The sequence below is a fragment of the Lygodium microphyllum genome, chromosome 3, assembly GCF_053477565.2.
Source record: "Lygodium microphyllum isolate KBCC chromosome 3, Lygodium_microphyllum_v1.1.10, whole genome shotgun sequence".
Taxonomy (NCBI): Eukaryota; Viridiplantae; Streptophyta; class Polypodiopsida; order Schizaeales; family Lygodiaceae; genus Lygodium; species Lygodium microphyllum.
In genome coordinates this window covers 191,323,630-191,346,549 of record NC_141137.1, presented here as the reverse complement: position 1 = coordinate 191,346,549, position 22,920 = coordinate 191,323,630, and the positions used below count along the sequence as shown (strand labels likewise).

General features: G+C 39.8%; 2 pseudogenes; one reads left to right on the top strand and one right to left on the bottom strand.

Annotated features, from left to right (window-relative positions):
• Nucleotides 1–1,266: 1,266 nt before the first annotated feature.
• Nucleotides 1,267–22,920, bottom strand: part of LOC148039356 (uncharacterized) — a 38,234-nt pseudogene continuing 16,580 nt past the window's right edge.
• Nucleotides 6,076–7,805, top strand: LOC148039357 (uncharacterized; annotated as a pseudogene).

The window sequence follows — 22,920 nt, the reverse complement described above, 5'->3', positions numbered from 1 at the left end:
AACGCACATAATCAAGGCACCCTTTTCAATATTGTTAACCATTAATTGGAAGATGAGGATATTGGAGAGATGATAGAAAGATTCTGGGATGAAAATTTGGAAGAGACAAATGGAGAATATGGACACAAAACTAGAAGAAGATTACCAAACAATGAAGAAATTATGAAAACAAGCAAGCACCCCTTTATTTGAAGGTGCAAAAACTTTTATTTTGTGAGATTACTTGTCTATCCTCAATTTGCAATCTATATATAGATGGAGTGATGCTAGTATAAATGCATTTCTATCTTTTATAAAATCAACCTTACTACTTAAGACTAATGAGATGTCAAAATCTAGGGCTATTACAAAGAGCATTTTTTCACATATAGACATGGATGTTGAAAGAATTCACGCTTACTGAAATAACAACATTCTTTATAGCATGGTGATTATGTTGTGATGGAAAGTTGTTCTAAGTGTCAAGCCTCTTGTTGTTGTCAATATCTTACTCACACAAGTATACCTACCAAGGTACTCAAACACTTTCCTATCATACATTGCATATCTCATATGTTCCAATGACCAAAAATTGCAAAGTTAATGAGTTAGCATGTGAAAACAAGATACATAGATTGCATCATGTGTGTTCCAAAAGACCCCCTAGATTGAAAACACATAGAGAAAAAATGCCTAGATACTACAAGAGGATGGGGTGATTATTGAACCACATTACTATGTAAAAGGAGAGAGAAAGGGAAAAAGAGGATAGATCAACAAGTGTGGCATAAAAGTCCATTTGTTTGCATATTTTATCATGCGTATTGACTCAACTATTGCCGCAATTGTTGCTTTTCTTTTTGGTTCCCACTCCCTATGACCTATTTCCTCTCCTTGGGCTTTGGCCTTTATCAATGCATTGTGTATCCAATCTACATCAATGAGAGCTGGGAATTTTGCAAGCTCCATTGAAGATGCAAGTGTCCTTCTTCCTCCATGTTCCCTCTTCCATGTTTCTCTCTTTCTTTCTTGTCTTGCATGGGCCTCCATGAACATATCCACCCACATTGCCATGGTGGGAGCATTTAGTATACAATGTTTGTTAACAATGGCTTTGAATTCCTTTTTCATAATAAAAAGAGCCTATTTTTCACTAGGTACATGTGAATGCTTCTTTGGATCATCCTCCTGGGTCCTTAATCGAGGTAAAGATGGTTCAATAGTAAGGAAATATTGGGAGACATATACAAAGGCCTCCTACATTAACCAACTCTTTGCCATGATTGACTATAGTCCTGTATGTTGCCTGACAAAATCATTGAGTGTCTTCAAGAATATCTCTAGGAAAAACATTCACCTAGAGTGCACGATGCCACAAATGGAAATCTCACAAATGAGATGTACCAATAGATGAATTTGGCTAACAAGGATAGATTGTGAAAATACCTCTTTTATAGCACACATTATCTCCACTGCAAGATGACAAGTTGTTGGAATGACTAGATTCTCTATCTCCTTAGAGCTTTGTAACGTATTGGACAACACACTTTCACAATCTTTAAGAAACAAAAAATATAGAATTGAGAGGGAGAAGAAGGCTCTATACAATAGACTTGAAAGAGAGAAACAACATGTTTGCTAGATCTTGTACCACCCGACCACCTTCCAACTATCGTATACGCATGAACTGCACAATCACAATCACAGTCTCACGATGCCTTGAAAGAGCATGAGTGGTCACTTTTCCCAAAAGCCGCATATTTAGGAGAAAGATATGGTCAAAACCTCACATGCTCCCAGAATGGTAATGTGCACCTACAAAAATAACAACAACCAAGAAAGAATCATGAGTAATCAAGGAGATTAGAAAAGAAAAACCTTTTTTTTTAAATGCCAAAACAACTCACCCTTCTTGTCGGCCTTGTATCTCCAAATTCTTCAAGATTTGGCCCAAGGTTGTGAGATATCATTTTGTATATCTTGAGAAGGCCCACAAAATCCATGAGCCATTGTCTCTCCAGAATCCACACCATTTGACCAAAAATTCAACCAGAAGCAAGAAATTTCTAGAGATAGAAGAAAATTTGTGCAACTTTTACCAACTACCCTAATTGTGAGCATCCAATGACCTTCAAAATGATTGATCTATGAAAATTTTACTCATGAAAGTTTATTCTACTTGCCAAACACTACATTTTATTCATATAAAAATTTTCCTAAATCATTTCACAACATTCTCAAAATTCACTCTCAAAATGGGTGCCTACAAGGTGAGGATACAAATTTTCAAAACACATTAAATCCAAAATTTATCCACATGACTAAAAGTGCTTGAAAATAACTTCTAAACATTATATAGATGAATGTTTATGAAAAAAATTTCTTACAAATAAAAAACCTATCAATGGTTTATTACAAGCTTACAAATTTACATGCACACAGTCATGATTAAGTATAGTTAAATATATTTTTCATACAAAAAAATATATTTGTGAAAATACAAAGAGGATTCATTAGGAATCACCTTACCACCTCTCCCACTTTGAATATTGCACTTTTCACCTTGCCATTTCCTATTTGCTTATGTACATAGGAAAAACAAACTATGCATGACAAATGAACACATACGAGAGAGTGCAAATTATACAATGGTGTGCATAAAATGATTGAAGAAATTGTCTAGCTACATGTAGCATCTTATGTCAATCATGACTCTTTAACCAATACAATTGATTAGTGCCCCCTGCTTTGTCTTTATGAAAGCACCTTTGAGAAAACACATGTAGTTGGTTGGAGTGCATATAGAGGTGATGAAACCTGTCATGTAATCTTTCTCTACTCTTGATAGGATGCAAGTTCCCTTTGAAAGAATCATTTTTCCACAAGAACCCATGCATGGTGGGGCCAAAGGTCGGACGCATCTTATAGCTCTCATGTCCTCCCTAGCACCTAATGAGTCTTTCTTGCTATGAGGGCCATGCCGAGGCTAGTTAGTACCTATCCTCTTTGGGACTTAACCACTTCCAACCTGTTTGATACTAATACCAATGCCTATCCATCAAAGGACTTGGCCATCACAAGCGTCTGTTTTTAGGTTGGTCAAGGCTTGCCCTTTCTAGGACTTGGCTACTACTAGCCTCGACATCGCTCCCACTTAGGACCACACCGAGGCAACTCTCTACCTGCCCTGAAATGCCAACCCAAGGGGATTCTAGATCACTCACCTAGTCCTTATTAGCCCTTCCTTTCCACAAAAACTATTCATTTATATACCCGATATGCGTATTGATCAGTCTAGGGTGTTCTTAATCTTCCCAGGGCCAACTGGGGGAAGTACTCTAGTATTTCCTCCTTGGTTCAAGGATACCAAGGAATCTTAAGTATTGACCCAGTACGTTTCCCTAAGAGGAATGATTCTTACCTCTATTTTTTACTCGTGGCTCCCTTACTAAACTATTCTCACTCCGTTTATCACTTTAATTTAAGTAATTGAGATCAAAGATGTGATTTTTGTTCCTCAAGGAAAAGGGTAAGGGGTTTATATTGTCCGGCCAATGACAATGACCCTCTAGACTTCACCCACCCACTGGACCTTTGCGCAATAGATGATTTGGCTGAAGTAGTACTAACATACTACATTGAGTGGTAAACAAAAGGCAAGAAAAACAACATACAAAGTGTTCTACCTTCAAACCAAGCTGCCCGTATGGTAGTCCCCATCATACTTGATTCCTTTTAATTTGTTTTTCCTTAAGTATTTAGATACTACCTTTATCTATTTCGCCTAACTAGGCAAGCATTTCCCATACCCAAGATTCACCCTCATCAGGCCATGAACCCTAGTTCCTGAGTCTTGAGGTTTCCCTCATACCAACTCCTTTACACATTTGTCCTTTAGTTATGTATGGGAAAGGCTTATTTCTAGATATTCTGTTTAGTTTATCTTCTAGTTCAAGAGGATGGTGATTGGATGGTTTGATGTTGGATGACTTGGAATCCTAGCCTTTTTGATTTGGTTTCATCAAACTGTTTAGGAGTCCAAGTTTCATTGTTTTATACATCTCCCACCCTTATGTAAGGTCCAAGTCAGAGACGTTGTTGGAAGTTTTTTCTATACACATTTAGGGGCATATGTATATACCGATGCATGACATGTGGCTTATGGAAGTCTAAGTGATGGGGAAGAAAGGGGTTGTTTGGACTACTTTTGTACATATGGTCAAAGGCATGTAGAGCAAATGAGTTATTTTGTGCACAATCAGCTTGTATCTAGATGATTCTCAAGGTTCTAGAGGTTTGTGAGACAAATGGGACAAACTCAGTTTGGATGAGGCAAGGCGGTGCATGTAAGTTATATTTGGTAAACACGTGGAATGAACATGGATGTCACATGATTGTCAAGTTTTCTATCTTTAAACACCTAAAGGGATTCTATAGAAATGTATGCACCTATGCAGATTCTACGGAAGGAAATATTCTAAAAGCAAAAGGATTCGGTCATTTACAAGAAGTGAAAGAGGTGGGAATGCATGCTAGTGGAAAAGACGCTTACTAAAAAAATAAAAAAAGAAATAAAAAGGCGAGAACAGTTACGGCGCCGTGATTGTTAAGAAGAGGGGAGTGAAGGAAGGGCATATCTTGCTCTCTGGGTGTCAGATTAGGGTGAACAGAGAGTGTATCTTAAGGTTTTGGGCCGCTCCGGATGTGCTGGTGATGTCCATTTGCCCTACTTTGGCACCAATTGTAAGATTTGAGCACTTTGTGATGGTCGCCTTTTCCTCCTGGTGTTGTGAATGAAGCAAGGTTATGGGAGCTTGGAATTGGCCTACATAGGAGTACTCATAGAGATTTTGGGTGAAGATTAGGGCAAGCCTTGATGCCCTATTGTACTCTCTACTGAGTTGTGATTCCATTTGCAAGAATCAAGTTTCTTTTTGTTCCCTTCTTCTCTCAACAGGTTATGATTTGTGAGAAGTGTTTACAAATGGATTTTGTTGAAGTGAGGAGATTTTGCTTTTGGTTTTGTCTTATTGGTGCTCTCATGGGTTGTTGATGATTCCAAGAGTGAGGGGTGAGTAGCTATAGAGGCAATTCTATTTTTGTGTTCTCTCCCCATCGTTCTTTTGGTGCCCCCACTAAGGAGCTCTCCTTGGAAGTTGAATTGGGTGGGTGATGGCGTTTTCTTATCCTGAACTCTATGGTCTTGCTGGTGAGGATGTCAATCAATTTTTGGAGAACCTTGAGGTTGCATGCATCGGCAACCATATAGAAGATCAAGCTCAGCTACTTCAGTTGTTACAAATTTGCTTAAAAGGAGATTCTCGAGCTTGATTTTGAGATTTTGAAGTCCAACATGCACACCAAGAGAATGCTTTAAGTCTTAATTTTGTGACTGCAAGTGCTAGATTGATAAGACAATTTTAGCATGTGGAAGATGCAAACAAGATATGGCATTCTATACAGAGTTTGGAACAGAAGGAATCAAAAAGTGTTGAGGATTTCTTGAAAATTTTTAACAAATTGTGGAAAGATTTATGCATAGCTTTGGATCCAGAGCATCCACCGCAAATGATAAACAAAGATAGGTTTATAGCAAGTTTGAAGGCCACTTTGCGATGGAAGGTAGAGTTGAAGAGACCAACAACCTTTGATGAGGCTGTTGAGATTGCCAACAGCAAAGAGTGGAAAATGCAAAGGATGACTCAACTAGGGATGGGTCCTCTTATAGTTAAACCTACAACTTGTTCTTTGGGATCTCAAGTTACTAGAGGTTTAGTAACAACAATTCGACCAATTGTGCATACATCACCACAAGTGGTTTTAGTGGCATCAACTCCCCCACTAGATGAAGGATTGCAACAGGACATGCATCAAGTGCTTGACATGATAAAGAATTTAAATCTCAATTTGATGAGCCAAGTAGGGGGTTGAGGTCAAAATAAAGGAAACAATCTAGCTGGTAATATTGGCCATTATCATGCAGGTGCTAGTCATGGATATGGTCGTGGTCGACGTTATGTTCCCACATGTTATAATTGTGGTGAATTAGGTCATTTGAGTCCAGATTGCGAGAAGCCACCTCGTATGGGTGGAGACATGTATCCCTTTCCTTCTCAGATACCTAATAGAGTAAATGATTATGGTGTGGATATCAGAGGTGAAGCTGGTACTAGTGGTTTGTCTCAAGAGGACAAGGGTAAGACTAAGGTGGTAAGTGGTTTGACATTGGAACAAGCAAAAGGAAAGGAGGTTGATGTGATGCCATTAGGAAAAAAAAATAGTGGTAAATAAGAAGAGAAAGGTACGACAAGAACTCGAAAGAAGAGGGGGAAGGCAAAACAACAAGATGATGTTAAGACAAAGACAAAAAGGAAGCCTAGAAGGAAGTTTCATGTATCTGATTTTCCACTAGGGGTTGGGCAAGACAGTTACAATTTGCAAGGGGATATTGAAAGTTGGAAGGCCAATATCACTTTTGGGAAATGAATGGAGATTGCCCCCAAAATGAAAAGGAAATGGAAAGCATTGGTCAATCCAATTGAGAAGGAACCCGAGAGAGGATCTGTCAAAATTTTGTCAATGAGTGAGCTTCCAGATATTTGTCCTACTATTGAAGCTTGGTACAAAGGAAGGAATTTGGGGGAGGCTTATATTGATGGCGGTGCTCAAGTTTGTGTGATTACACAATCTTGTGTAGAGCAACATGACCTCATAATTGCAGGTGTTTCAAGTTTTAAAATCCGCATGGCCAACCATCAAAGGGTAAAATGTTTGGGTATAGTGCAAGATCTTGAACTTGAAGTTTTTGGGGTGAAAGCTTTGGTTGATTTACATGTTATGCCAATGGGGATGGGAGCTTTTCCCATTATTCTTGGCAAACCTTGGTTGCGAGCTGCTGGTGCAATCCAAGATTGGAGGAAAGGGATCATAACTCTCTACAATAGGAAGGGAGACAAGAAAAGGTTTGATATGGAGAGTAAAAGGCAAGTTTTAGATGAATCAAGTAGTGAGTCAAACAATGAGGACACATCAAGCTCTTCAAGCTCGGAAGATGATACAGAGTACTCTTCTACCAGTGAGGATGATGTGAAGGTGTCTTATTTACTTGTCAAAGAAGATTCTTCAAAAGAAGTGAAGGATTTCTATGACATGGAGGAAGAAGAGGACACAAAGGGACCCTATGAAGAGATTGAAGAACTCATGCAACCTAAGGCGGAAATGTCAATGAAGCAAGAAATAATGGAAAAGATGCTTAGTACAAACTTAACCAAAGGAGAACTTGAAAAGTATAATGACATGTTGTCTCAATTCTCAAATCTATTTATTACATCTTATGAAGAAATCAGAGGATTTAAAGGAGAAGATTTGCATATAGAGCTCAAGGACACAGTAAAACCCATTAAGCAAAAGCTACGTCGTATGGGTAGGGAACAGGTGCAGGCTCTACAAGAAGAAGTAAACAAGCTTTTAAAAGCTGGCTTTATCTACCCCTATGGATACCACTGAATGGGTGAGTCCTGTGGTAGTTACCCCTAAGAAGGATGGAAGATGGAGAGTTTGTGTGGATTACAAACCTCTAAATGCCGCAACAAAGAAGGATCCTTACCCACTACCCTTCATTGATCAAATATTGGATTTAGTGGCAGGTTTTGAACGCTATAGTGTTTGTGATGGTTTTTTTGGGTACTTCCACTTACAAATAGCTTTAGAGGACCAAAAGATAACATCTTTTATAACCCCTTGGGGATGTTTTTGTTACAGGGTACTACCATTTGGACTCACAAATGGACCAGCTTCTTATCAAAAGTGAGCAAATTGGTCTCTAGCTCCCTTTATAGGGGAATTTGTAAAAGCTTTCATTGATGATTTTTGTGTGTATAGTTCTAGGGTAGATCATTGTGAGAGGTTGGAGCTAGTGTTAAGAAGATATGATGATTGTGGAGGTCAACTTAATCCAAGGAAGTGTCATCTTGTGCAACCAAGAGTAAAGCTTCTGGGACATATTATTTTAGAAAATGGAATAGAAGCCGATTCAGATAAGGTTAAAGCTTTGACGTTATTGCCTTCTCCAAAGGACTCAAAACAATTGGCTAGTTTCATTCAAAAGGTCAAGTATATGTCTCAATTCATCTCCTTGTCTTCTCAGTTGCTATATCCTCTTCAACAAGCAGCTAAGCATGATCCATTGGTATGGTATGAGGATTGTGAAAACACTTTTCAAAATGTAAAAGAACTGCTTGGGGCTTTGCCCGCTATGCAAGCACCAGATTGGGATCAAGTTTTTTATGCCAACCCATTTGTGGGGGAAGAGGCAATAGGCGCCATGCTTCTTCAAAAAGGTAAAGGATCACACGACATGAGGCCCATATATTGTGCAAGCAAGGTAACGTTTCCTTGAGAAAGGACTCTATTAGAAGTAGAGTTAATTATGGTTAGTGTGGTATATGCTTGTCGAAGGTTTCGTCCATATTTACTACCCAAACCATTTGTTTTTCTTACAAGTTACACTCTTTTACCACAACTTGTGAATGGTACTCATGTTTCCAAATCAGTTATGCGATGGGTAGCTGAGCTACAAGAGTTCCAATTCTCTTTCTTAGTGGAGGAAAGCACTAGAGCCATATTAGCCAATTTGCTCACATACAAAAAGAGTCCCTTGTTGATCAAGGAAACCATTATGAAGAAGCCTACATCTAGTTCTCCACATGTGGATAATGATTTTGTGTTGTTTTTTGATGGATCATACAAGAAAATACATGATGCAACATCAGGTGGTATTGTCTTATATGATCCTCAAGGTAAGTTGGTAGTAAAGAAAGGTCTAAAGGTGGATGCACACACAAATAATGAGGCTGAATATGCAATACTTGAAATGGGATTGTAGTAATGTTTGAATCAAGGGGTAAAGCGATTGCAAATAAAAGGGGATGCCTTACTTGTAGTGAAAGAGATTCTTGGTGTTTGGCAAAATAAGAATCCTATCTTAAAACAGTTTTGTTTCCATATCACATGACTCCTTAAACGATTTGAAGTGTGGAATCTTAAGCATATTGACATATCAAAGAATTTGGAAGCTCATGAGGCTACTCAACAAATGATCACAGAGGTGTTTGTTATGAAAGTCAATGCGCCTATGTATCTTGGTAGAGAGGTTTTGTCTAAAGAATGTCAATTTTTGCTAACAGGGAAAGTTCCCAAGGAAATTGAGTCAAGGAAGAAGTATGCATTCATTAGGAAGGCAAGCAAGTACATTATGCTGAATGATGTGTTGTTTATGAAGGGTGTAGATATGATTTTTCAAAGAGTTCCTTGGAAAGACAAAATTTATTGGATTTTGGAGGATAATCATGAAGGAGCATGTGGCGGGCATTTTGCGTTGAAAATCACCTTGCATAAAATCTTGCAAGAAGGCTATGTTTGGCCTAGTATTCAAAGAGATGTATATCATTGGTGTAAGTCATGTGATAGGTGTCAAGCTATGGGCAATCACATTTTGTAGCTTGGTTTGAGACACACTATTATGGCTTATGATGTTTTTGAGAAATGGGGTTTGGATGCAATTGGTCCTCTTCTAGTTACTCAAAGAGGTAAATGCTATATTCTAATAGCAATTGATTATTTGTCAAAGTGGGCAGAAGCTAGAGCTATGAGACAAATACCTACTAAAGAGATTTCAAAGTTTGTATATGAAGATATATGTTGCAACCATGGCATACCTTTGGATATTTTGAGTGATAGAGGACCTAGATTCAGAGGGGAATTATTGGTTTTTCTATGCAGGAAATTTAAAATCAAGCATGTCTTTACAACACCTTATTATCCGTAGTGTAATGGGATGAATGAGCGCTTTAATGGAGAACTTATTTGAATGCTAACAAAGATGACTGGCATCCAAGGCATGAATTGGGATCTTGAATTGCCTGGTGCCTTGTGGGCTTACAGAATAGCAGTCAAAACAGATACCCAATTTTCACCATACCACTTGGTTTATGGAAAAGAAGCCATAATGCCTATTGAGTTGGAGATTTTGTCCTTGAGAATTCTTTCAAAGCTAATGGATGAGCCACCAAATTATTATAACCAAAGACTATTACAACTACAAGAATTGCAACTAGATAGAGTCAAAGCTTTGGAAAATTATGAGCAATAGAAGAAAAAGCACATTGACAGTGTGAATGCAGGCATAAAAGATAAAGGAATAAATGAAGGGGAGTTGGTACTTAGGTACAATAACAAGTTGGACAAAACCTTTCAAAAGAAATTCCAAAACAAGTGGGAAGGGTCATTCAAAGTCATTAACAAGTTTGAGAATGGGACATTTCAGTTGGCAGATTTGGATGGTGCTTTGCATGATAGTAGAGTGAATGGGTATTGCTTGAAAAAGTATATTGCTTGTATGATGATGGTGGTGAAGGATAAGGATTTACAATTGCCCTTACTTGTGGCTCCTACTTTACCAATAGATGAGGGTCATGGTTTTACACTCAGTCATCTCTTTGCTAACTGCTAGGACATGAATGTCCTGCAGACTGGGGTTGGGCAAACTATGTTGGAAGTTTTTTCTGTACACATTTAAGGGCATATGTATATACCGATGCATGACATGTGGCTTATGGAAGTCTAAGTGATGGGGAAGAAAGGGGTTGTTTGGACTACTTTTGTACATATGGTCAAAGGCATGCAAAGAAAATGAGTTATTTTGTGCACAATCAGCTTGTATCTAGATGATTCTCAAGGTTCTAGAGGTTTGTGAGACAGATGGGATCAAACTCAGTTTGGATGAGGCAAGGCGGTGCATGCAAGCTATATTTTGTTAACATGTGGAATGAACATGGACGTCACATGATTGTCAAGTTTTCTATCTTTAAACACCTAAAGGGATTCTATAGAAATGATATGCACCTATGCAGGTTCTATGAAAGGAAATATTCTAAAAGCAAAAGGATTCGGTCATTTAAAAGAAGTGAAAGAGGTGGGAATGCATGCTACTGGAAAAGACACTTACTAAAAAAATAAACAAAAAGGAAGAAAAAGGCAAGAACAGTTATGGCACCATGACTGTTAAGAAGAGGGGAGTGAAGGAAGGGCATATCTTGCTCTCTGGGTGTCAGATTAGGGTGAATAGAGAGTGTATCTTAGGGTTTTGGGCCACTTCAAACGCGTTGGTGATGTCCATTTGCCCTAATTTGGCACCAATTGTAATATTTGAGCACTTTGTGATGGTTGTTGTTTTGAGTGAGGAAATTTTGCTTTTGGTTTTGTCTTATTGGTGCTCTCGTAGGTTGTTGATGATTCCAAGAGTGAGGGGTGAGTAGCTATAGAGGCAATTCTATTTTTGTGTTCTCTCCCCATCAACGTTTGTTTCTCGTCCACAAGTTGTTAGAGGGGATCCTCCCGTCCCTAAGTTGGAGATTCATTCCTCTACTGTTATTGGCATTAAGCCTACCTCAATTAAGCCATTTTTTGACTGTCAACTATGAGCTCCCCGCTCATATTGAGGATTTAATGAATATATTTCCCTCTCCCAGTATCCTCCCTAGTGTTGATCAAAGACGATACTTCCCAGGAGAGTTGTAAAAAAGGCACCATTAGCCTAATAAAAAACTAGTTTACCTACTCAATATCTTACTAACCCTTGCCAAAAGAGGGTTTGACTTTTCCTTGATAGGCTAAAGTTTTTCCTTCCTCATAAGGAAGCTTGTTCCCAATTCTTCCTTGTGAGAAGGGATCTCTAGCTCCATTGAGCTAGCTAGATCCAGCTTAAACAATATCCTAAGATTCCTAAGTAATGCTAGGGTCATCCTAATTCCATCCTCCTGGTTCCTTTTTAAGTTATTGTTTTCATTTGAATCAAAAAAGCCGTCTAGAGTCTTGGCTAAGTGTCTCAAGAGTCATTCATGGTTACCATTTTTCCCCATTACTCACATTACCCTTTTTAGAATAATATAGGAGCATAGGTGCAAGTAGACCCAAGGGCAAACTCCCAAGTGTACCATTCCTAGCCCTATCCCAAAACCCACGTGAAATAAGCATTTGCAAAACTCTGAAAGATGTAAATAGTAAATTCATTACATAACTTGAATCTTACATGGGTTTGAATTGATAACATAACTATTGGTTTCCATTCCTTGATTGTTAATTCTCTTAATACTTTATTGGTCTTGGGTTTGTCCATGTATTTTCCATCCCTCTCTTTAAAGGAAAGGTGTTTTCCCTAACTTATAGGACCCGTGTGACGTAAGTGATGGATAAACCCTCAATCCTTGCAGTGTATAGGGCATCCAAGCTGATTGCCATAGTGTGTATGTGAATACCAAGGAAGGACCATGCTTGTGACAGTCCAAGGCCTTGTTGATTTGTCAAATGAGGAGAGTCTACGAGTGTTTTGTGAGTAAAATATTGCTAATCTCTATGTATGGACATGCTAACCTACCTCCTTGATGCTAAAGCAAGTGTGACTAGTTACCAACACTCTGAAATCTCCTAAGTCCCTAGATTGCATGTATGGAACTAGAAACGCTAAACTAAGCCATGAAACAAAGAGAGAACATTTCTCAAATCTACTCTCAACCATGACTCAAACCAACAATCTAAACACATACACTAAGCCTAAACCTCTATGGCAAGACATACATGAAGTTTCACAAGGTTTGGAAAATGACACATTAGTGAACTTGACACATATGCGTATGTGTCAACAATACACTTCCTTGTTTTCCAACCCAACCATGCATCCAACTCAAGAACCAAATACATGGAAAGGCTAGTCTCTTCATGAGAAACAAGCCTATGAAGTTTGGTTCCAATCGAATAACTTTTGAGAAAATGTGACAATGACACACACGCGTATGTGTCAACCTTGAAGTTCAAAGTCTTTCAAAATGCTTCAAGATTTCACACACACATAGCTTAGACTCTAGGGAACATGCTCCTAAAATTGTACCTCCAAAGGATTTCATTTGGTGGTCCATATGAGGCCTTGACACAAATGAGTATGGGATGTGTCACATATGCGTATGTGTCAAACTTGACACAGTTGCATATGGGTGGGTTACACACCTTGGATTTGATAGCTAAGTATATACACTTGTGTGCAGTAGTGAGAGAAACATGCCCATGTGTTTTGGTGAGGAAATGTGTGACGGCTAGAGAGATATGGTCTATTTTTAGTATGTCACACACACGCTCACAAACACGCATACAGCGATGCAATCACTAATACACATGCATCAAAATGAAGTAATAGATGAGCATACCAATATACTAAGAGATAGAGGCAATCGGCTTACCCGATTCCATGCTATGAGCCCTTGAAGATACGCACACTCTTTGAAAGAAGCTTGCTCTTCTTACTCTAAGTCGTACAATGAGAATGTCTTGAAAAATTACAAGTGTTGGTATATATACCCGTTCTTGACCTAGTCATGAAATCATACCAACACTCTACTATGGACTTGTATTACAAGCTGGATGCCCAAACGGCCCCGTCTCTCCACATTATTAGTCTTTAACTACTAAAAATAGCTAGTTACTACATATAGCAAAAAAGTGACCGTTGTGTACGAAAATCCACTAACAACTCCCCCCCACCTAATGTATGTTCGTCCTCATACATACTTATGAGAGTCCACGGAAGGTCGTCGTCTAGAAGATGGAACCTTTGCCCAAGGCATAGCTAGTCGCCTAGCGTGCTTCTTCATGTCATTGTGATTCTTTGAGATGTTGGATGTCTTTAGTACTGGGTCTCCATACTTTGCATCTTTGTATGCCACATATCTAAGTGGTAGATTGGTTATGTTTGGACCAAATATGGAGATTTTTGTCTCAAAGAATTCTATGACAACACATTTTTTTTAAATAGTCTGCATGAATTAAGCAAACATGAATGAAAATTTGGCATACAAGCCCATGACCTGTTTCCTATTTGGACCCTTTGCGGAAATCAAACGTAAGTGCTTGATTCCTTCAACCTTATTTCCCATGGCGGGTTATGAGGCAAGTCCTTGTTGGTTGCAACTTTCTCTTGATCTTCAAGGCTGTTTGGTATTTCTTTATGTGCGGATTCGTCTATTTGTGAAGCTCTGGCTATTTGGCTTTGCATCTGTGTGTGTTTCTCCTTGTGGGTTGGCTGTGTCATGACCTGTAGGCACGTCTTGGAAGCTTGGAGGTTGTTCAAACTCTGGTAGTCACTTTGTATGCTCCTTCCTTTGCCCCTATACCTGTCTAGCTTCTTTCCTTGGATTGAAGGTGCTTTCTTGCATTTGACCTTGAGCAGACTCCTCATCTTGAAGTTGCCTCCTCAAGGTGGCAGTTTTTGCTTGAACTCAATGTCTTCTTTGAGTGTTTGTCAACTCTGCTTTTCTTCTTTTTAGGTCCTTAATTTGTTTCTAGTGGGCTTTGTAATGCGTAAGCATCTTCTAGATGTTATCTTCATTTTTGACTGCCCCTGTTATTTCATTAAGATGTAGGCCCTCTTTACTACGTGATGTACTTAGTGCTTGTGTTTCTATTATGGTTGGTGGCTCCCTTGGTTTGGATTCTTGAGTTGGGAGTGTATCAGTCAATGACAAAGTACAATTAACACTACCCACTCTTTTTAGGCCATGTTAGTTACAACACTTGTGAATTAGACTGAATTTATGACTTTTCCTAAAGATCTAAGAGCTTCTTTGCGAAGATTTTTTAATTTTTATGATTTCTTGATATTTTTTCAATTTTTGTAATAACAAATAAAATAAGGAAAAAAAACATAATTATAAAATGTGCTGTAAATGGGCTATTTTGTACAAAACTCATCACAATTTGTGTATAGGTTAGTAAAAATTTTGCCAAAAATTTGCCCAAAGTGTGTGTGCTCAAGACCCTAAACACTTTTACTACACTCACACACACTTCTCATCTCACAACTGACCTGTCTTGCACTCGTGCTCCCCCCCACATAATCAAAGCACTACGTGCAATGACTGGTTGGTCTTAGGAGTATGCAAGGGTTTGAAAAGAATCCGTGCTTATGCATGGTCATGTGATACAACCCTATTATGCTTGAAGATCAATGCATGAAAAGAATCATGCTGTGCAAGAGAATAGGTCATGAAACGATGTGTTCCATGGGCATTTGCTGGCAAGATTAATCCTAACTAGCCTATACTATTATGTACATACTAGGGTATTGCCGAATGGTGCTTGTCACCTAAGTGGCTTTGAAGTATGGAGTAGCGAAGGCTTGACTTGTGTGGGTGGCCTATATGCCAATGTCCTATAGCCTTGTTGACGTCATACAAACCTCAACCAACTTTGATGATTTAGAAGCACTGAGGATAGTCCAAAAATCTTTATCTATAGTTGCAGTGCTTTGAACTTCATTGCACTTAAACCCTATGTTTGAAGGTTTGTTGGTGGATTTGTAGATGATAATGGCTTTGCATTAGAGACCTATACCTGTTGTTTCTTTTGCCATATTATCTTGTTTGTTTTTACCTGTGGCTGTGGGTTTTGATTTATTTTTGGTTGTTTTGGTTTCCAAACCCACATTTTTTTTTGTTGAACACCTGGAGGTTGTTTTGTTGTAAGTGCTTTATCCTCTTGTTGACTAAACGTTGATGTTGGAGGCAATTGCACTCTCTTGGGTACCCATACCAGTTTTTTTGAGGTCACTGTTGGGTCTCGTTTGTACTCGTTGGAGCATTCTTCACCTAACACTATATGTGATGTTTAACAATTTAAGTGTTTGACCGCGTAGTTTGTGTTTGTTTTTGTTTTGGAACCCAAACCATAAGATGATTTGTTGATGTAAAGGCTCTTGTTTTGGTTATCCACTTGAGTGCAGGTGGTGTGGATGGCCTGGTTATGTTGTTGGATTATTGGATTTGTGGAGTGGGAATTCCTATAGATAAACCCACTTCCTAGCTTTGTTCTTTGTTTTGCTTTACCTGTTTTGTTGACCTCTAGTCTAGACATTGCAGCAGTACCCAAAGTTGATTGTTGGCACTTTGGCAATGTACCAAATTGTTCTTCTAATTGAAAAAACAAGTGTACTTCCTGTGCCAAGCTCTCCCTAGAATGATTGATACTTCCTATAAGTCAAACTTGGTGACAAAGAACTTGTCCCCGCAACTTAGTTCATCTACATAGACCACTAAATTGCATATCCCCCATGGTTTGGTTGTGTGTGCAATGTGAATGATCTCAAGATAGCATTTGTATGTAGTAAGGCAATACCTTTCAATTGGTCAAACAACTCTGTAGATATGGTATTGTAATCCAACCCTGTATCTATGAGTGCTTGCACAAGTTTCCGTTCATTTCCAATCTAAATGGTAATTATTGGTGGAGGGATCACCTCGTCCAATAATTCTTCTTCATCTTGCAATTGAATCTTATTGATTTGTATGTTTTGCTCTGTTTGTGGTTCATTAAGCTTGTTTTTGTGTTCTCCCTAGTCTGATTTCTCATTGGCCTATCCAATGTTCCTTACCAAGATCATTTTGACCTCCTCATCAACAAGATCCTTGACTAAGGCATCAAGGAACTTGTGTTCTTGATCAAAATTTTCTTTTCTAACATGTTCTGATTCCTCTTAGACCTTAAAGTCTTGAATGGAAGTTTTCTCCATTTTCAATGGCATAAGAGGTACGTTTTTCATAGTAACCTCTTGAATGATGGGATTAATTAGAGAAGTATCTATTTTTGGAATCTCCAAGATTAATTCAACACCTTGGCTACTATCTATTCCCATTTCTTCATCATTTAATATGACTTTTTCCATATATTGAGACATGATGCCATATCCTTCTTCATCATAGTGTCTCGTGGCATAGATGTTAGCACATACATCCATGGTAGCTAACGTATCATTCCAGCCCAATGGTTCAAATTCATGCTCAGGGAAGGGCTCAAGGATATATTCATTAAGGTCTTCCTTAGAGTTGTCAAGCTCTTCTTGTCAAGATTGTGGGAGAGAAGGAAGGAGTCTCGCTTGAAGCTTTCTTGCTTGCACAATGGGGGAAGACACACAAGGGTGGAGGCTGAAAACAGTTTTCCTCTTCTTAGTTGTGTAAGCCAAAGAGAACTCTTGTACAAAAGAAATAGAAGAACCCTAGATATAGGTCTCAAACCAAACTCAACTAACTAAGGTGGCATACTAACTAAGCCACGAACTAGAGTAGATAAGGATAGCTATCATGTAGCTATTATTCAAGGGCGGTGTACCAACCGCATCCGCAACTGACAAGTCGGTGACATAAATACACAACGGTCACCCTGGCGTATCACGAGTGGAGCTCGATATCTCAACACTCCCCCTCGAGCTCAATCCCAATTCCTGCACACCAAGCAGGTCTCTGAACTTGCGCAGCTTCTCTGCGCCCAATGCCTTCGTGAATATGTCAGCTACCTGATCCTCTGTGCTGACATAAACTAGATCAATAAGACCTAGTAAAACCCTCTCTCGCACATAGTGATAATGCACCTCAATGTGCTTTGTTCTAGCATGATAGACTGGGTTATTTGCCAAGTGTATACTACTCATGTTGTCACAATAAATGACAACTGGCCTATCTGTAGACTGATGCATATCATAAAGTAGCTTATGCAACCAAGCTACCTCACATGCAGCCATTGCTGCACCCCTGTACTCAGCCTCTGTGCTCGACAAGGCAACTGTAGGCTGTTTCTTGCTGCTCCAAGTGACTGCAGCACTCCCAAAAGAGAACACATATCCACTAGTAGATCGTCTATCAGAAATACTACCAGCCCAATCAGCATCAGTGTATCCATGCAACTGTATCTGAACCCCAGTCTCATAAAATAGTCCATACTGCAATGTGGACTTCACATACCTGAGTATGCGTCTAGCCGCATCCAAATGTGGTTTCCTTGGAGCCTGCATAAACTGACTTACCAATCCAACAACATAGCTCAAATCTGGCATGGTAATAGTCATATAAATCAAGCTTCCTACTATGCGTCTGTACATAGTAGGGTCTTCCAGAAGCTCACTTGCATCTGCGCTCAGCTTCACATTCTGCTCCAAAGGAACTGAAATAGGCTTACAGCCTGTCATCCCATATTTGGACAGCATGTCCAATCCATACTGCCTCTGCAAGAGCTGTATCCCACTTGGTGATCTAATCACCTCAATGCCCAAGAAATAACGCAGCTCTCCCAAATCCTTCATCTCAAACTTCTGCTTCAATAGCATTTTCACATGAAGGATATCTTCATCACTGTCACCTGTCATAATCAAATCATCAACATAAATGGCAAGTAGCATAATACCTTTCTCTGTTTTTCTCACATAAAGTGAGAAATCTGCCTTGGAAATCTGAAAGCCAATAGTGACAAGATACTGTCCTATCTTGTCAGACCATGCTCTAGGTGCTTGCTTCAAGCCATACAAAGCTTTCTCCAACCTGCAAACAAACTCAGGATGAACAGCATGCACATAACCTAGTGGCTGCTCCATATAGACCTCTTCTTGCAAATCACCATGCAAGAAGGCATTCTTTACATCCATCTGATGTAAAGACCATCCCTTTGATGCAGCCATAGCAATGACTGCTCTTACGGTTGCCATCCTTGCAACCGGACTGAATGTTTCTTCATAGTCAATGCCATATGTTTGTGCATACCCCTTGACTACTAATCTTGCCTTGTATCTGTTCACAGAACCATCAGCATTGTGCTTCACCTTATAAACCCACTTACAGCCAATTGCATTCTTACCTTTAGGCAAAGGTACCAATTCCCATGTAGCATTTGCTTCCAAGGCATCCATTTCTTCATCCATGGCTTTCTCCCATTTTTCTTTTCCCATGGCTTGCTCAAAAGAAGTGGGTTCTGGTTCCTGTATCACCTTGACCATATATGCATAGTGAATGGCTGTAAATCCATCATATTTTAGCCTATCCACAGGATACCTAACTCTGGTAGACCTGCGCAAAGTGGGTTCACTCCCAGGTGCTCTCAAAACATCCCTGGTCTTCCTTACTCCAGGTGTAACAATAGAAGGAATACCCAACTCATCATCAATGCTCTGTTCTGAGCCACTGGATTCACCATCCACATAAGAGTGACCTGCATTCACATCAAACATGGGCTGATCAACCTTCTCTTTTCCTTTTCGTGATACCTGCATACCACTATCTGCATTACTTTGAGAAGATTCTCCTGATCTCAATCTGCCTGTCCATGGCGAAGAATGTGAACCACTGCTAGAGGACGCTCCAGGTCCACTAATATTTTGTGACTGCTGCTGTGAATTCTGTGCAGCATTACCATTTTGTGCATCTACATCATCAATCACATTTACTGGTTTATACCAGCTACTCATCTCTTCAAAAACAACATCTCTGCTCACTGTAAACTTACGAGTAGAAGGGTTATAGCATCTATACCCTTTTTGCTGCAAAGAGTAACCAATAAAGATGCACTTCTCAGCTTTTGGATCCAACTTGGATCTCAACTCATCTGGCACATGTACATAGGCAATGCAACCAAAAATTTTCAAATGAGAAATATCTGGTTTCCTACCAGTATACCTCTCCTCTGGAGTCATTCCATGTATTGCTGCAGTGGGAGTCCTGTTCATTAAGTAGACTGTTGTAGCAACTGCTTCAGCCCAATAAAAATCTGGCAAGTCTTTTTCATTGAGCATGGCACGAGACACCTCTCCAATATGTCTGTTTTTTCTTTCTGCAATTCCATTTTGCTGTGGGGTATGACTGCATGAATATTGCTGTTTTATGCCATGCTCCTGCAAGAACCTTGCAAACTCATTTGAGAGGTACTCTCCCCCTCCATCTGACCTTAGGCATTTTATTTGCAGGCCTGTTTCTTTTTCAACCATAGCTTTAAGAGTTTTGAAATGCCCAAAAACTTCACTTTTCTTTTTCATAAAATACACCCAAACTTTTCTGCTATAGTCATCAATAAAACTGACAAAATAATGATAGCCTCCAAGAGATGCAGCTTTAGTAGTCCAAACATCAGAGTGGATTAATTCCAATGGCTTCTTACTCTCTTGAACATGTCTAGGAAATGGTTTCCTTGCCTGTTTTCCAAACTGACAGGCTTCACATACCTTATGCATTTCTGCAACCTTGAATTTTGGCAATCCTGCAACAATATTTTGGGCCTGCATTGATTTAAGTCGCTGTACATTAACATGACCAATGCGTTTATGCCAGATATCAATATCTGCAACTACACCGGTCCCATGTGCAAACATTGCTGCACTCAATTCAGACATGTCTGCATCCAACGTAAACATTCTGCCCTTCTTCTTTCCTTTTGCTATCAAGCGACCTTTATTTTTCATATCCTCAACAAAGCATCCATGAGGATTAAATCTGACCTGCAAGCCCTGCTCAACCATTTGACCGACAGAAACCAGATTCTTGGTGATATTCGGGACATGAAATACATCGGACAGGTATTTCTTTTTCCCATCCTGCATAGACAAGGGAATTTTTCCAATCTGCACAATAGGATGTGCAGTATCATCACCAGTCTCCACAAATCCTGGTTTTTTCATTTTCCTTGCATCCTCCATCCATTCTGCATGACCTGTCATGTGGTTTGATGCACCTGAGTCAACATACCATACATCATTGCTTTCTTCTGCACTTGTCACAGAATTGTTCATGTGCTGCACCATGAACAAATGCTCATTTCTGTCATCACCCTGTCTGCTAGAAGATGCATAATTCCCTTGTTGCAGTTTTCCATTCATGATGTCATTCTGCTTTTTATAGCAGTCTTTAGCCATATGACCCATTTTACCACAATAGTAGCATTCAACATTACTGTTTGCATTTTGACCTCTTTGCCATCCACCACGACCTCTTTGGCTCCCCCTGCCTCTAGAGTTACCACGTCCTCCTCCATAGGACTGGTTTTCTTGAGTTTGCTGCATATTCTGATTTCTACCACGGCCTCCAAATCGGCCTCCTCTACCTCTGCCTCTACCTCTTCCAGCATTTGAGTAGAAGACAGCTTCTTTTGAAGTTCCTCCTGAAGAAGATGCACCACCATTTCTCTGCTCCTCAGAAATTAGAAGAGCAATCAACTCCTCAAAATCAGAAAATCTTTCACGGACAGAAATGGATGTCCGAAACTGCGCATAATCCTTTCCTAGACCATTCAAGGTCACAGAAACTAAATCATCATCTTCCACTGGCGACCCAATGGAAGCAAGTGCATCTGCAATCTTCTTCACCTTCATGTGGTAGTCATTGATGCTCATATTTTCTCTTTGCACATTGTGCAACTCTTGCTTGAGCTGCATTTTCCTGGCTTGCGTATTTGTGCTATACATCTTTGACAGAGTATCCCATGCCTCCCTTGGCGTACTTGCATCCTGAATATGCACAATCATAGAGTCTGAAATGCTGATAGACAGCCAGTACATAACTTTCCTGGCTCTCTCATGCCATGCTTTGAATGCCTGCATTTGCTGTTGATTGGGAACATCAGGAAGAACTGGTTCTTCTTCATTTCCTGCAACAAATTCCCAATATCCTTTTCCCATAAGGAAATTCGTCATTCTAAACTTCCATGCTTGGAAGTTGTTCTTGTCAAGCTTTTCAGTGACAATCTGTGAAAGAGAATCAGATGCCATTACAGAAGACTGCAAAAAATTCTGTCACTGCAAAAACCACAGCTTCACCCTCACGAGGGAAAAACTGCAAAACTGGCGAAAGTGGTATTTGACCACACAGTCACTTCCTAGTGACGATTTTGCATCAACAGGCAACAGGGATGATTCTGTAACTCCCAATGTCTCTGCGCACAAGCATACAATGCAATTTTTACAGTAACTATTCACCGACCTGTAGAACAGTGGCTGCACAGCATAAAACTGGGCCTTTTCTTGAGTGCGTGCAGAAAACTTCCGCCTCCAAAACAGGCCCCGAAATGGCCTCAAATCAAAAAAATAAGGTCGCCCAGGGCTAAAGGCCTTTCCCGCAGCATATACTGCCCTCTTGCTTCACCGCGAAGGGCGTCTCAACCTGAGACAATGCACTCCTGCACTTTTCGACTGTGCTACCTGCAGAGATCTGCTCCCAAAACAGAAAATGAAAGCAACACTGCTCCTCTTACCAAAACACCGCGAGCTTGGCTTGCTTTCTTGAGCTCCTTACCACGAACAAGGCTCTGATACCATGTCAAGATTGTGGGAGAGAAGGAAGGAGTCTCGCTTGAAGCTTTCTTGCTTGCACAATGGGGGAAGACACACAAGGGTGGAGGCTGAAAACAGTTTTCCTCTTCTTAGTTGTGTAAGCCAAAGAGAACTCTTGTACAAAAGAAATAGAAGAACCCTAGATATGGGTCTCAAACCAAACTCAACTAACTAAGGTGGCATACTAACTGAGCCACGAACTAGAGTAGATAAGGATAGCTATCATGTAGCTATTATTCAGGGGCGGTGTACCAACCGCATCCGCAACTGACAAGTCGGTGACATAAATACACAACGGTCACCCTGGCGTATCACGAGTGGAGCTCGATATCTCAACACTTCTATTGCTTCACATAACCATACATGCTCCTTGTGTACTAGCTAGGATGGTAGAGAATCAGTCTTCTCTATCACTAAGACCATATCTCTTATAGGAGTGTAGTTTACATCCTTGTACAAGTGATCTTTTAGGCTAATATGAGTAGTAGCACTAGGCTGGCATAAGTAAATGAAGTCATAGCCCCAAACCTGAATCATTTTCATTTGGTGCATGAATGGTCTCCCTAAGATGATCTCATAGTTGGGTTCCTTGCCAAAATCAACCACCGCAAAGGTGAACCACCGCAAAGGTGTGTTCATATTCAATTCTGCATGAAGTCACCACAACTTTCTCAAGCAAGCCAAGTGGTCTCTCCATGAACCCGTCAACAAGCTAAAATTTCATCCAAGTTCTCCTCAAAGCAGGTTCTCCCCATGCTTTC